The 13,775-nt window shown below is 31.3% G+C and overlaps 1 protein-coding gene, 2 non-coding genes and 1 pseudogene across 4 annotated transcripts in view; all 4 read right to left on the bottom strand.

The window, feature by feature from the left end:
* PURG (purine rich element binding protein G) overlaps positions 1–13,775 on the bottom strand; it is a 33,365-nt gene that overhangs the window by 16,807 nt on the left and 2,783 nt on the right. The gene's annotated exons all lie outside the window — the stretch shown is intronic.
* Positions 1,019–1,127, bottom strand: LOC112483408 (annotated as a pseudogene).
* LOC112483494 lies at positions 4,847–4,965 on the bottom strand. The gene has a single exon (XR_003047646.1). It is a non-coding gene; the product is annotated as a 5S ribosomal RNA (ribosomal RNA).
* Positions 5,922–6,040, bottom strand: LOC112483483. Its single transcript, XR_003047645.1, has one exon. It is a non-coding gene; the product is annotated as a 5S ribosomal RNA (ribosomal RNA).

Raw genomic sequence — 13,775 nt, 5'->3', positions numbered from 1 at the left:
AAATCATAGGCATAATACTCATAATTGTAGCATTTCTGGTTATTTAGATGAATATTGCTTGCAGGATTTCAAACTTTATTGATTTCTTGAAAAAAATTTAATAGTAGACAAAGAAATTTTTTGAAGAAAACTTGAAAAAATAAGAGTTTTTAAGAATGTTTCTTGGGTTGAGGTTTTTCTTACTGCCAATGATTTTGAAAATATCATTTGAAACACTCCATTTGCAGAAAATGCACTTTTATTTATGCTATTTCCTCCCAAATTGTTTCTGATAAAATTGCTTAAAGGTGAACACCTTCATATTGTACTAAACAAGATTTTGAAATCATTTATAGAACATTAACACTGTCAAATTCAAGAAAAATTTCCAATCTACTACATAAATAATGTGAAAACAATCCTAGAATATATATAGAAAAAAATCTAAAGAAATTCTAGGATTTATAGCTAATTGACCTGGAAACTCTAACCTTAAACCTTCAATAAACAAACAAACACACAAACAAAACAAGTACAAAGTATCCCTCTGGAGTCCCTTAAGTCTCCTGGAGAATAAAGGGTTAGCTTTCCCTGTAAATCAGTGGAAAGCTTCTAGGATAAAATATCCTTCATTTTCAGTCACCCAAAGACTATGAGGATCTCTTAATATAAGCACAATTGCTTTGCAATTTTAAATCTTTTTACATGTGAGAATTACAATACTGGATACTATAAGGGATCATACTTGAAGAGCTAAGTGATAATGAATATAAACCCATTATTGATGGGAGAAGGGTTAGGCAACTATCTTGCTTTTTTAAAAAAAGGTTGAGAAGTAGAATGGTCATTGCCAGAGGATAATGCAGGGGACGGGGAACTGTTTTATGAACAGTTCGTTTTCTAAGATAAAAAGTTCTGGAGATTGGTTGTACAACAAAATGAATGTTCTTAACAATATACTTGGAAATGATTAAGAATGGTTAATAATAAGAAATCGTTAAGATGATAAAGTATGTGGTTTTTTTATTCTATTTTTTTACGTCTACAGCACCTGGTCTTCCTAGGTGGTCTCCCATCCAAGTACTAATCAGGCCTGATCCTGCTTAGCTGCCGAGATCAGGCGTGTTCAGGGTAGCATAGCCATAGACAGTATGTGTCTTTTAAAAAGGTGAACAATTTTAAAAAGGTGAACAAGACCAGAAAAGTGAAATATTCAGACAAAGGATATTTTTTCTACTTTTAATAAATTGTAAGTTTATATCTAAAAAAAATCATTGAGAAAATTCATTTGAGATTTAGAGGGTCAACCTGTGAGAAGGCAAAAGACTAATCACTTATGAACTTGACTCAAGCTGGAAAGGCTCGTAATGGTTTGGTTATGAAATCTGGGGAGCATGCAGTCAGTGGTTATGTGTCAAGTAGTTTGAATCTGAGCTTAAGGGATGGGCGAGAAACTAACATTACCAGTGATCGGTACCACAAAGCTAGCCAAAATGAGTACAAAATCTTAACTACTTAGATTTATGCATTTAGACTCTCTGTGTTTAAAGTGAGCTCAAGATATTACTTGTTCATAGCATAACCAAACAATCATTATCCCATGGTGTTACGGCTGATAGGATTAAAACCTAAACAATTCCAGCTGGAAAAATGAAAAAAGGATGCAAGTCTAAGTCCATGACAAAGAATGGCCTCCAGACCTTCTTATCAGAAAGAGCAAGTCAAAAATGGCAATTTCTGAAACCCACTCTGGACCAACCAAACCAGAATTTCTGGTGGTGGGAACCAGAACCAACATTTTTAATATACGGTGTACACTAATGTCGATAATGACTGAACTAAATTTTAAAGGGAGAAACTGTTGTCATTTTAATGGAGGTTAGAACTTAGAGACAAATGTTGAGTTTAATGCTTATGGATATTCTTGATGACATCATTATGGCCATGATTCTTTGAGTTCCTCTGAGGCGCATTGACGATTCTCTGCTTTTAATGGAGGGACTATTGGATTAGAGCAATCTCTTTGAAGCATTAGAATAGACTCATTCCTAGGTGAGTCAAATGGTAGTTTGTGCTGCAAAAGCCAGTAGTCTGGTTAAGTTTGAAATTTTTAGAACTACACTGAGAATTTTTATAGCTTCAACGCAGGGATGACAAATAGCAAGTAGTTGACATAAATGCTGGTCTTCTCTCTTTCCTTCTAGATGCAGATTTCAAATTCTCGACATAGCACTTTAGGGCAGCCAATCAATTGTAGTAACAAACAAGATGAAACCAATTTGTCATTACTTCTCCAGAGGCAGGGAGGGGTGGGTGGAGGAAGAACCGAGCTCTTTATAATTTTACTCGCACACATACACACACTCACACACTTAATATTTGTACATAGCAAAATTTACTTAGCTAAGTATTTAGAAATGTGTAATATAGTTTATAGACTTTGGTATAATACATTTCAATTTAGATCTCTCTCTCTAAAAGGTATTATTATTTGTTCACTTAAAACTTGGAAATGTTACAGTATCACAAGAAAGCACAGATGACTGGCAGAAGTGATAAGAAAAAGTGGACTCTGAAAGTGAAAACTGAGTTTTATATTGGTTCATACTGGATCCCTGAATTTATTTGTTATTGACACAGCTACTCTTCTGCCTTTTACAAAGCCTTCAAACTCTCAAGGAGAAAATCGCACATATTGTTTGCAGCAATAATCAACTTACTTGGAAACTTGTTCTCTAATTTAGAAAATTTAAGATAAAATTAAAAAACTATTTTTTTCCATATTAAGTTAAATTAGTGCAAGAAAAAATGGAGAATGAAAATATTTTATTGCTTTAACCTTTAAATAGAATTTAATCTGGATTTTTATAAAGATATACTTTATTTGATAATATCCAATTATTGTTTTTCCGATTTACTGTACTATCGCTTATGTCTTTCCAAATAAACCTGTAGCATGTTACTTCTGAAATTGCCATATAAATACTAAACTTATGCACATAATTGTTCCTGAAAAAAATGATTAAAAGTGAAAATTTTCTTACGAAAATCATAAAAGCTAGACTGAATTTTTCAGGGCAAATTTCATATAACCTAGCCTAATTCATTTAATTAGTAAAGCTCATAAAATTTTGAAAACTATTTGTGTTATTTTGCAAAAATGAGTAGGAGGAAATGCTTTTACTTAATGTTTTCAGAATAATACCAGAAAAATTGATATCACACTTTATTCAACCTGGTAAATAACAGAAATCCTGAAGTTTCCACTATTATTCCCAAAAGTGTCTCCAGATTCAAAAAGAATCTTCAAGATAGTAACAATTTAATTTTTTCCTGATATTTCCCTTTATGCATCCTGCATTAAGTGCATGTCTAGTCTCTGCCTTAAATAAGTCCAGTAATGGGGAGGTAACAAGACTTCTTGAAGTTTGCCCTCATGTTGAGCTGAAATCTATAAATCTACTATCTTTATTCAATCTGAAGCCTACTCAGATTATAATTCTAAGACTTAAATATTTTTATTATTTTTTAAATTTTTATTTATTTTTTAAAGACAAATTTTTTAAAACATAAGATTTAAACTGTAGCTATAATACAGACAGGATAGAGAATTAAAATGTTATATCACCTGTAATGATCCTTTTGAGTTGGTCACTATCTCTGTTATGTCAGCAGTTAATATTTCTCACAATTAGAAATTCATTCATTGTTTTGGAACACTAACTGAATGGGTAGTAGTTGCAAAAAGAAGTTAATGAACTTACAGAACTACCAAATACCTATAAATGAATTAATTTAGTATTTCCAATAGGATGTGATCCACTAGAATGAAAGCTCTAGTATAGTCATATATATTAATTGTATTGATATATATGTAATATGTGGTTTTATTAATTTTGATCAGCACAGTAATTACATAATATCTATAGGTTGGCACACATAATATAAATTATTTTTAAATATGCTCGTAATATTTTCAAATAATATGCTCGATGAGTCTCTAGGTGGAGTATTTCTAAATTTAAATCAGTGGGTCCAATTGTTAATTTTTAAAAAGTACCACAAATATACTACAGTATATATGTAGTTCCTCTATCTACACATACTGGTAAGACACAGGAAGATGCTGAAAATATGTTTTTAAAAGAAATTAGTATGTTTTTTACCACGTCTTAAGAATCAGCATTTTAAGCTTTAGCCTTTATTTTGTTTCTGTTCATATTTTAGTAATTATGAACAATTTGAACTACATGACATATGTAAAACTATTTCTAATTTTTTAAATCCTAATATTTAATGTTCACTAAAACGTATTAATTCTTGAGTATAGAAATTATTCACTTTCCTTTACTAAGATTTATATACCAGAGTTACTTAATAAATTAAAAATATGCTTCAGTCTCCATAAATTTGAAAGCTTTTTATATATGGATTCATAATTGTTCACTCCTATCAAAACTATCTCAAGACAGCTGTCCAAAAATCAGGGAGAACTAAGTTATTAAATGTAGTGAAAAGATAAAAAGAAAAAATATTTTTTATTTAAACTCTAGTCAACTTATAAAAAATGTTGCTTATTATAAGATTTGTAAACTTCTCAAGGAAGAGTGAGTAGCACCAAAGTCTTTCTACCAAGATGCCACAGTTGTTTTGAGCAAGTTTTTCCTTCACTATCTTTTATAGCTAAGGTAAAATCATATCAGCTTACAGCAGTGGTTCTTAAAGTGTGGTCCCCAGATCACAAAATTTTGGTCCTCTTCTAATCCACCTTTTCCCTACTCCGCCAACCTATGGAATAGAAACTCTGGAGATGGGGCCAGCAATCTGTGGTTTCACAACCCCTCTAGGTGATTCTTATTTTTTTTTATGCCTATAGCACCTGGTCTTCCTAGGTGGTCTCCCATCCAAGTACTAACCAGGCCTGACCCTGCTTAGCTTCCAAGATCAGATGGGATTGGGCATGTTCAGGGTAGCATGGCCATAGACTCTAGATGATTCTTAATCACACTGAAGTTTGAAAAACACTGGCCTAGAAAATGGAGAAAAATGTCTACCTGTAAATAGGATAGTCATCTCAATTTATCCTGCTGTTAAAAAAAAAGAGAGAAAACTTAGTAATTAAATATGAAAATGAACCATGTAGGAAGAGTAAGATGGCAGGAAAAAGTGGCATACACATACTGGTAAGACACAGGAAGATGCTGAAAATATGTTTTTAAAAGAAATTAGTATGTTTTTTACCACGTCTTAAGAATCAGCATTTTAAGCTTTAGCCTTTATTTTGTTTCTGTTCATATTTTAGTAATTATGAACAATTTGAACTACATGACATATGTAAAACTATTTCTAATTTTTTAAATCCTAATATTTAATGTTCACTAAAACGTATTAATTCTTGAGTATAGAAATTATTCACTTTCCTTTACTAAGATTTATATACCAGAGTTACTTAATAAATTAAAAATATGCTTCAGTCTCCATAAATTTGAAAGCTTTTTATATATGGATTCATAATTGTTCACTCCTATCAAAACTATCTCAAGACAGCTGTCCAAAAATCAGGGAGAACTAAGTTATTAAATGTAGTGAAAAGATAAAAAGAAAAAATATTTTTTATTTAAACTCTAGTCAACTTATAAAAAATGTTGCTTATTATAAGATTTGTAAACTTCTCAAGGAAGAGTGAGTAGCACCAAAGTCTTTCTACCAAGATGCCACAGTTGTTTTGAGCAAGTTTTTCCTTCACTATCTTTTATAGCTAAGGTAAAATCATATCAGCTTACAGCAGTGGTTCTTAAAGTGTGGTCCCCAGATCACAAAATTTTGGTCCTCTTCTAATCCACCTTTTCCCTACTCCGCCAACCTATGGAATAGAAACTCTGGAGATGGGGCCAGCAATCTGTGGTTTCACAACCCCTCTAGGTGATTCTTATTTTTTTTTATGCCTATAGCACCTGGTCTTCCTAGGTGGTCTCCCATCCAAGTACTAACCAGGCCTGACCCTGCTTAGCTTCCAAGATCAGATGGGATTGGGCATGTTCAGGGTAGCATGGCCATAGACTCTAGATGATTCTTAATCACACTGAAGTTTGAAAAACACTGGCCTAGAAAATGGAGAAAAATGTCTACCTGTAAATAGGATAGTCATCTCAATTTATCCTGCTGTTAAAAAAAAAGAGAGAAAACTTAGTAATTAAATATGAAAATGAACCATGTAGGAAGAGTAAGATGGCAGGAAAAAGTGGCAAAAAAAAATCAATAAAACTCTAATAGTGATAAAATTTATTTCCAACTGATTTAACATAACCATTTGTGTTCGGTTCATGAGAATGAGATTGTATACCCACAGTGAAAAGTAATTTGTTTCCTCTCTGCTTTTAAGGTTAAAATTGAGATGACCCATCTACATTCTCATTTGATGCCTTTTAAAAATTACTGATATTTATTTGAAATGGTTGAAATTAGAGGTCCAATCTGTAAACTCTTTAATGATCAAATAAATTGTATATATTAAGACCATACTTTAATCAACTAGATGAACCCTCATATAAGTAAGTGTCTCTTGATGGAACTAGCCTCATATATAGGGAACAGTTTTGGATAAATTAATTCTCTGTAATCTGAGGCAGATTTATAGTGTTTGGCAGTAGATTGGGCTTTATTAGGTGGCTAACTTTCAGAATAAGTCTTAAAGGCAGTATGGCCTGAATGAGCACAATCTTTGGCTTGTTGTTAATTTGTTTTCAAATATATTAGTTCTGAAATATCAAACCAGTTTCTAAACCTCTGGAAAATTATATTAAAATGGAGATAATAGAGTTGTTACAAGGATTAGAAATAGTATATATAAGCAATTCCTAGTATGTGGTAGGTATTCAATAAGTAATAGTTAGTAGTACGAATATACTTTGACTCTTCCTTTTGTTATTACCTTTTCTTTAAACATGGTCATGGCGCAATTTTCCTAAAGGTTAAATTCATTTCTGAAATTACCTGTCAATCATGCTAGTCAAAATATTTTCTGAAGAACCACTGTGTATTGAAAAGTTGGAGTAACTGACCCTTCAGTCCATATCATCCCAAGTGGAATGTTTTCTATTCATCCTAAAAATGTTATATAGAAATATGGTAAGAGTGTTGAGATTAATTGCATGATGTAATAACCATTTCTTCATAAAGTCTATAGATCTAGTTCATAGGGCAATTTTAAAATTTTCAAAGAGCAGCTTTAGACTTTATTGTGTTTCAATTGTCATCTGAACAAATAAATCGGATAGAGTAGGGCCATAGTTGTAGTAGGAGAAATCTGTGTTCTTACCCACTTCCAACAGGTTACAATATATGAGGAGGAAAAGAAGGGAAGAAATTAACAAAATAAACATGTGTACATGCACTTCAAAATATACTTTGGCTCTTAAGCATTGTCTTTGATAAACAAATAGGCACCAAAAAGACATTTAAGGAGAAAGATGTCACTCTTTTTTAATCTTCTCTATTGATAGTGGTGGTAGCACTGCATACTGGAGGATTGGGGTGACTAAATAAATGACTCTTCTTCTCTTATCCTCCAATAATCAACTTTTGCAGTTTTTCAAGGCTAAAACCAAATAAACAAACCCATTATGATGTTTTATTTTTGCACACCCTACTATTTACGGGCCCTCTAAAGCAAAACCGTACTGTTCACAGTTCAGGGTCCTCCCTGATTTTCTTTGTTAAACATCTTTATTTGTAACAAAGGACAGTCAATAAGACCAAGGAAATAGGAGTCAAAAGCAGAACTTGATCCTCAGGGACCACTGCAAAGGTAGTTGCAGTGTGTTATTTATCAGTGTAATTTATAGTTATTTCAGGAACAATGACATCTCAAGAAGTGATGTTCATTTTAAAAATCTTTTGCCATGCAGAACATGAGAAATGATTATGGAATGTGTAGAAACAAGTGATGCTTCTACATCTTTCCTATTCACTTATAATGACAGATCTAAAATTGTGTACAGGATATTGTTTTCATTTGTATGTTTAAAAAGACCTCATATAGATAATAAAAATATTTCTTAAAAAAATTAAACCATAGGATAGTTATGTAGTTAGTATACAACTAGTTGGTTCTGTGTGGCAAAAGAGATACATACATGTTATAAAACTGACACTTCTGCATGTTTTTTTGGGTATCATCACAAGTTGCTGATTATAGTAGTTTTTAATATAAATCTCTTACTCACATTTTCCAATTCTGGTATTCTTCATCTATTTTTTTCTTTCTCACTCCATTGATATAGAATTTTAAAAGTTTAGAGTAGGAGGGAACCTAGCTTCTAGCACAATCTTGTTCATTTTTTCATATAAGAAAGTCATACAACAGACGTTAAATGATTTGCTTAGGGTCAGGCAGTACATTAGCAGAATTAGCTCTTATTATTTTTTTCCACATGCTCTTTTAAAGGTTAAATAAATAGGGATTTAGTTTTGAGAATGACTTATTTCTCTCATTTCTGTTAGATCGATTTCTTTTGTCATAGGCAAGCAAAATAATCAGCCACTACCTTTCTCTTCTCTTTTTTCTTTTATATTAGCTCCCTCTGGGCAACATCATCATCAAATCTACAACGGATAACAAATAATATCCTGAAGAAGAGTATTATCCCACAGAACCCTTTTCTCTAAGGAAAATAAAACACTAAATATTTATGAATATAGGAGTCTCAGATGGAAGAAATTCTAACCTTAATCAGATCAAATATTATAATCAGATTTATACCATTATTTTGATAACCACAAAATCCAACAAATGTTCCTTTCCCTCTAATCTTATACTTAACTTTAAAACACTAAGACGTTTTTCTTAGGGATCCCTTCCATTTTCTTTACCCCTAAAATTTTCTGGGAGTGATGAAAATTTTGAATAGAATACACTTACAGAAACCAGGTATAAGGGAGTAAAATGAGAGGACAGACAACTTCTTCTCGATCTTAGAAAAAAGTCAATAACATTCAAGAAAAAATTGTATATTCCATCTAAGTGAGTGTACTCTTCATGTTCACATTACAAACTAAATCACTGTAGCAGCACTAACTCAAATGTTTTTATTTACTAGTAGATGCTGCTAGGCTCAATAAGAATAAGCAATTTCTCACAAGGGATATTCAAAAGGAGGTAAAGTTTGGAAAACAATTTACTACAGAGCACCAACAAAGAAAATTCCTTAATTAAGTATGGAAAACTATTCATATTTTTTAAGCCTAAATTTGAGCAAAACTCATTCTCGAGGATAAATTTACCTTCCTTTTGACCTCTCTAACTAAAGAACAATACATATAAACCATTTTAAGCTTAAACAAGTAAATACCTGGAGATCTTTACCAATGTTATATATTCTGCAAAGGATAGTTATTTGTCATTAAAATAAAAGATGCCAACTCTTTTATGCTTTAAAAATATATGAGGATCTTGTATTCTAACAACACCTCTTTCACTCTACAAACAGAAAACTATGCCACCAATTATGGAGATATGATTCTAAAGTTTAAACCAATGCTTTAATTTTTTAAACTTAAAATTTTCATAAAATTCAGATACCAATCCATTAAAAATATTCTTTCTCAACCCATATATTCTTTAAGATATTCCTAGTAGTATTGGATCTTTTACTCTAGTTGCTTTAATTTATAACTAGATAATATCCTTCAGAGTTCAAGTATGGGACATTTAATTTTTCAGACAGTAATATTTCCTGGTGGTCATTAGAAAGGTGACCTTAAATGCTGTGAATAAAAAGAAAATTATTATATTTTGGTGGGGGAGGAAGAGTTGAGCAACTGTTAAATCAGCTTTGTTTACATGTTCAGCGATAGTAATTACGCTATCTTCATTTTTGAACACAAAAGTGATAATTTGTTAAAGCTTTTGAATATCAGTGTTTTTCATTAGAGAACAGAGTTAATCTAAAATAAAATACCACTTGGTTAAATGATTTAATATCCTGTCAGCCCTGAACTGTACTCTTTCCAAAAGTATTACCAATACTTTTTTTTTTGAGAGAAGAAAAGAGGGATAAGATAGGAAGGCAAGGTGGTTAGGGATAGAGGAAGTAAACTGAATATTTACACATATTCAAATATATACATATAGTATTCACATTTTAAGTAAATACCAGTGGGATTCATTCAAAATTTCCTTGAGGTTCCCTTGGTGTAATAATAGAGTTGAAATTAAATACTACGTTACCTAGAATCAAGTATGGTATCTAAGTAAAAGGGGAAAAAATTCACTTATAATGACAGATCTAAAATTGTGTGCAAGATAGTGTTTTCATTTGTATGTTTAAAAAGAATATACGTATATACACTTATGCTTATATATGCAGTTACTCTAGAAAGATACACAAGAAATTGGTAACACGGGTCGATACTTTTCACTTTCTACCCACTGGTAGAATGTAACTTGTTTTTCCTATTCAAAAATATTGATTCGAAAACCACAACTAAAATAAATTCAAATCACTTAAAAAGTCATGTCAAATAAGAAACAAGATTTTTTTTACATTATACAAAAAATATACTAAGATATATGTTGTTTTTCTAAGAGCCACCTACATATATTTGGGTATATTTATTTTATGGCAGTAACTGTAATATCAAAACTCAACCTTTACATGAAATTAAATTGGGAAAAACACATTTTCCCTGTACTTCATTGCTACAACATTGTGGACTATGGATTGTCTCAACAGCATCCTAACATCCTTATTCTCTTTTTCTGATAGGGTAGCGGTTAGCTACTAAATGGATTCTCTATGAAATTCAAGAATCTTCAAGGAAACTTCAGGTAGATTCTAAGAATCTTATTTGGCAGTGATAAATATTACACTTGTATTATTCTGTTGGCATAGAATCAATTTTAACTTTTCTTTGTGGTTCACTTTAGATTTTATCCTACCAAAGATGTTTTGGTGTTTTGGTGAAGACAGACTTCAAACTATGTGGTGACTAAGCAAAGCCCTTACATAAAGCTTGAAATCAGATTTTTATAAATACTTCCAATGAAAGACATTGTTTGGAAACAAGCAGGAAAAAAGTCTTATGAAAAAAAGTTTTCAGGATACCACTTAAAAATTCAAATCAAGTCCTATTCACTTAAATATTAAAATAAACCTTAAAACAAAATGGTCGTACATAGATCAGCTTTCAATGGTAGCTGCTTATTAAAAATGAGTGTCTGAGGGCATATTCCAATTTCATCCTCTTCAAATTGTGCAGCTCAGATAAATGTTTATTTTACTGAAAATATTTGCAAAATTACAATATAAATACATGATCATATTAAGATAGGATGGCTATTTATAATGTATTCTTATCCATAGATATAAAATGAATGCAGTAAATATAGCATACTCTCGAATTGTTAGTACACAGTGTTTCTTAGTAAAGTACATACAACCTATTATTAAGCAACAATTATCTAGTTTTCAAATGTACATCTTAGGGAGTTTTTAGGATGGAAGGATACACTAAATCCCCCAATACCCTTTTTGGTTGGTGAAAGTTAGTTCTTAAAATTTTGAAAAGATACCATGTTAATCTTAACATTTGTTGTTAGGCTCTTTGCGTTTCCTCATTCTGAAACTTTACTTTTTTAGTCTGGATGTTTTCTTAATGACACCATATCAGCCAACCATACTTTTAATTCTAATACAGTTATCATGTCCTGTCTTTTCATTAAACACATATCAACAATGAAACAGAATCATTAAAAAATTTTTTGTCAGCCCAAATTCCCAAAATCAACTTTCAGGGTATTATGGGGAATCTCAACTAGATATAGTCTCACCTATAATATTAATCTGGGCTAGAAAGTTTTTTATTGATTCTAATCCTTAAAAATACAAATTATGAGCTCTACTGTAAAATTCTTTGTTAAATGTATTGGGATTTGTTTCAAAAGCATCTTCTACCCTTCTGCATTACAGATTTAATGGAAACTTGTTACTACAGCAGTTCCAACACAAGCATATGCATGCAAGAGATCACCCTACAGATTCTAACTACAAAGTTATTGAAACATCCTACCCGTCAAGTGGCATAAATGTACATCTTTTATATACAAAAGGTAAAGTGCATTATTAAATTAGTGAACTGACAGATTGTCTGCCTGGACCATATAGCTTTCAAATAGACAAATGTGAAATTCTCCCATTAGAACCAATTACTTCAAGAGGTTCCAATTAGCTTTTCCACCCTGTCATTCATTTTTTGGCCATGCTCTTTAGTGCAAATAAGCTTGTGTTTGACTCAAGTTTAAGGGACATGGCAGTTTGGGGCTTTAATAAGAAAAATTATAAAATGTGGCAGAACGTTAATACTTTTATAATACATTGCATCTTTTGCATATAAGCAACAGATTAATGTTGCTTTCAATTGCTAGGAGCACACTGCCAACTATTATGAGGAACCCGTTTCCAAATTTCATACTATTAGCTTATATTATTACAGTTTGAGTCTGTACCACATTATGCTTGATTATGTGCAAACATCATCAGTGTTTTAGAATTATACAGTGAACTAGTAATTTTGATTACTAACTTCAATGCTCATTTTTGACTTTTAACATCCGGTTGCCTTAAGAGTTTAATGTCTTCAAGGCAAGGATCCTATTATTTTGAAGACCATGTACACTTGCAGCTCCACTTATGTCACAAATGACAATAAAATATATATTGCACAAATAAAAATAGTAGCTTATTTTATAAGATACATGGCAATACATGTCTTAATACCAGAGTTTTAAACTGGATCTTATTTGATTATGGCTAATGAATGATTGGGAATTTTAAGTATCAAAATAATCATAGCATCATTTCATTTTTCAATGAATACATTAACTATGAAAACATGAAACAAAAGGACTGGCAGAAGGCTTAATGATTCTAAAGTATATTCAATTGCCAGTATATATAGTATATATGCATCTATCCAATCTGTAGCTTTGAGATGGTAAAAACTTGGAAGTATACATACAATGTAGAAAATTTGGCTGCTTTACTAATTATTTACTTAAATAATTTATGCAAGATTAAACTAATATTTATATACAATGAATTAAAGATATTTATCTTTAAGTCTGACATAGTATTGTGTGTATGTATATATATAAAATTCATATGTACATACACATGGATATATATAGACATACACTCAATCTTATCAGACTAAAAACCAAAAAAATTATTTAGACTTAATGGATATAAATATTTTAGAAGGGAAGGTTTTTAAGAGTATATAGTCACAGCAGTAGTGATAGGAACACTCAAATACTGGAATATTCACAGCTCCAGTTTTGCCAAAATCTGACAGGTTGATTATTATTAATAGGCACTATGATGGGCAGCAATAACAATCAGTAGTACAGTAATTCAAGTGCACACCGCTCCTTCATATACCAAAAACTACTTTCATCAAGCCTACAATAGTTATTTTACAGTTAGGACTGTTTAAATATCCTCGCTACTTTTAGAGTCTCAATACCCACCATGTGCTATTAATTCTAGAACTAACATTATTTTTTAACCTTCAGTTGTTCCATTGTGATCCAGATGGTCCACGATAATAATGAACTAATGACATTTCTTCATACTACTTGAGAAAATGTGCAATACAATCTGCAAACCAACACCAGTATATGTCTGGATTACTGATTGCTTGTTTTTAAGAATCATAAACCAGTGAAATTAGTTTTCTTAATTCATATCATAAAGTTTTCTTAATGATCGTAAATGTATTTGGGGACAAACCTCTGA

This window comes from Pteropus alecto, unplaced genomic scaffold (genome assembly GCF_000325575.1).
Source record: "Pteropus alecto unplaced genomic scaffold, ASM32557v1 scaffold24, whole genome shotgun sequence".
Classification (NCBI taxonomy): Eukaryota; Metazoa; Chordata; class Mammalia; order Chiroptera; family Pteropodidae; genus Pteropus; species Pteropus alecto.
The sequence above is the reverse complement of the archived record's forward strand: the minus strand, read 5'-3'. Positions and strand labels throughout refer to the sequence as shown.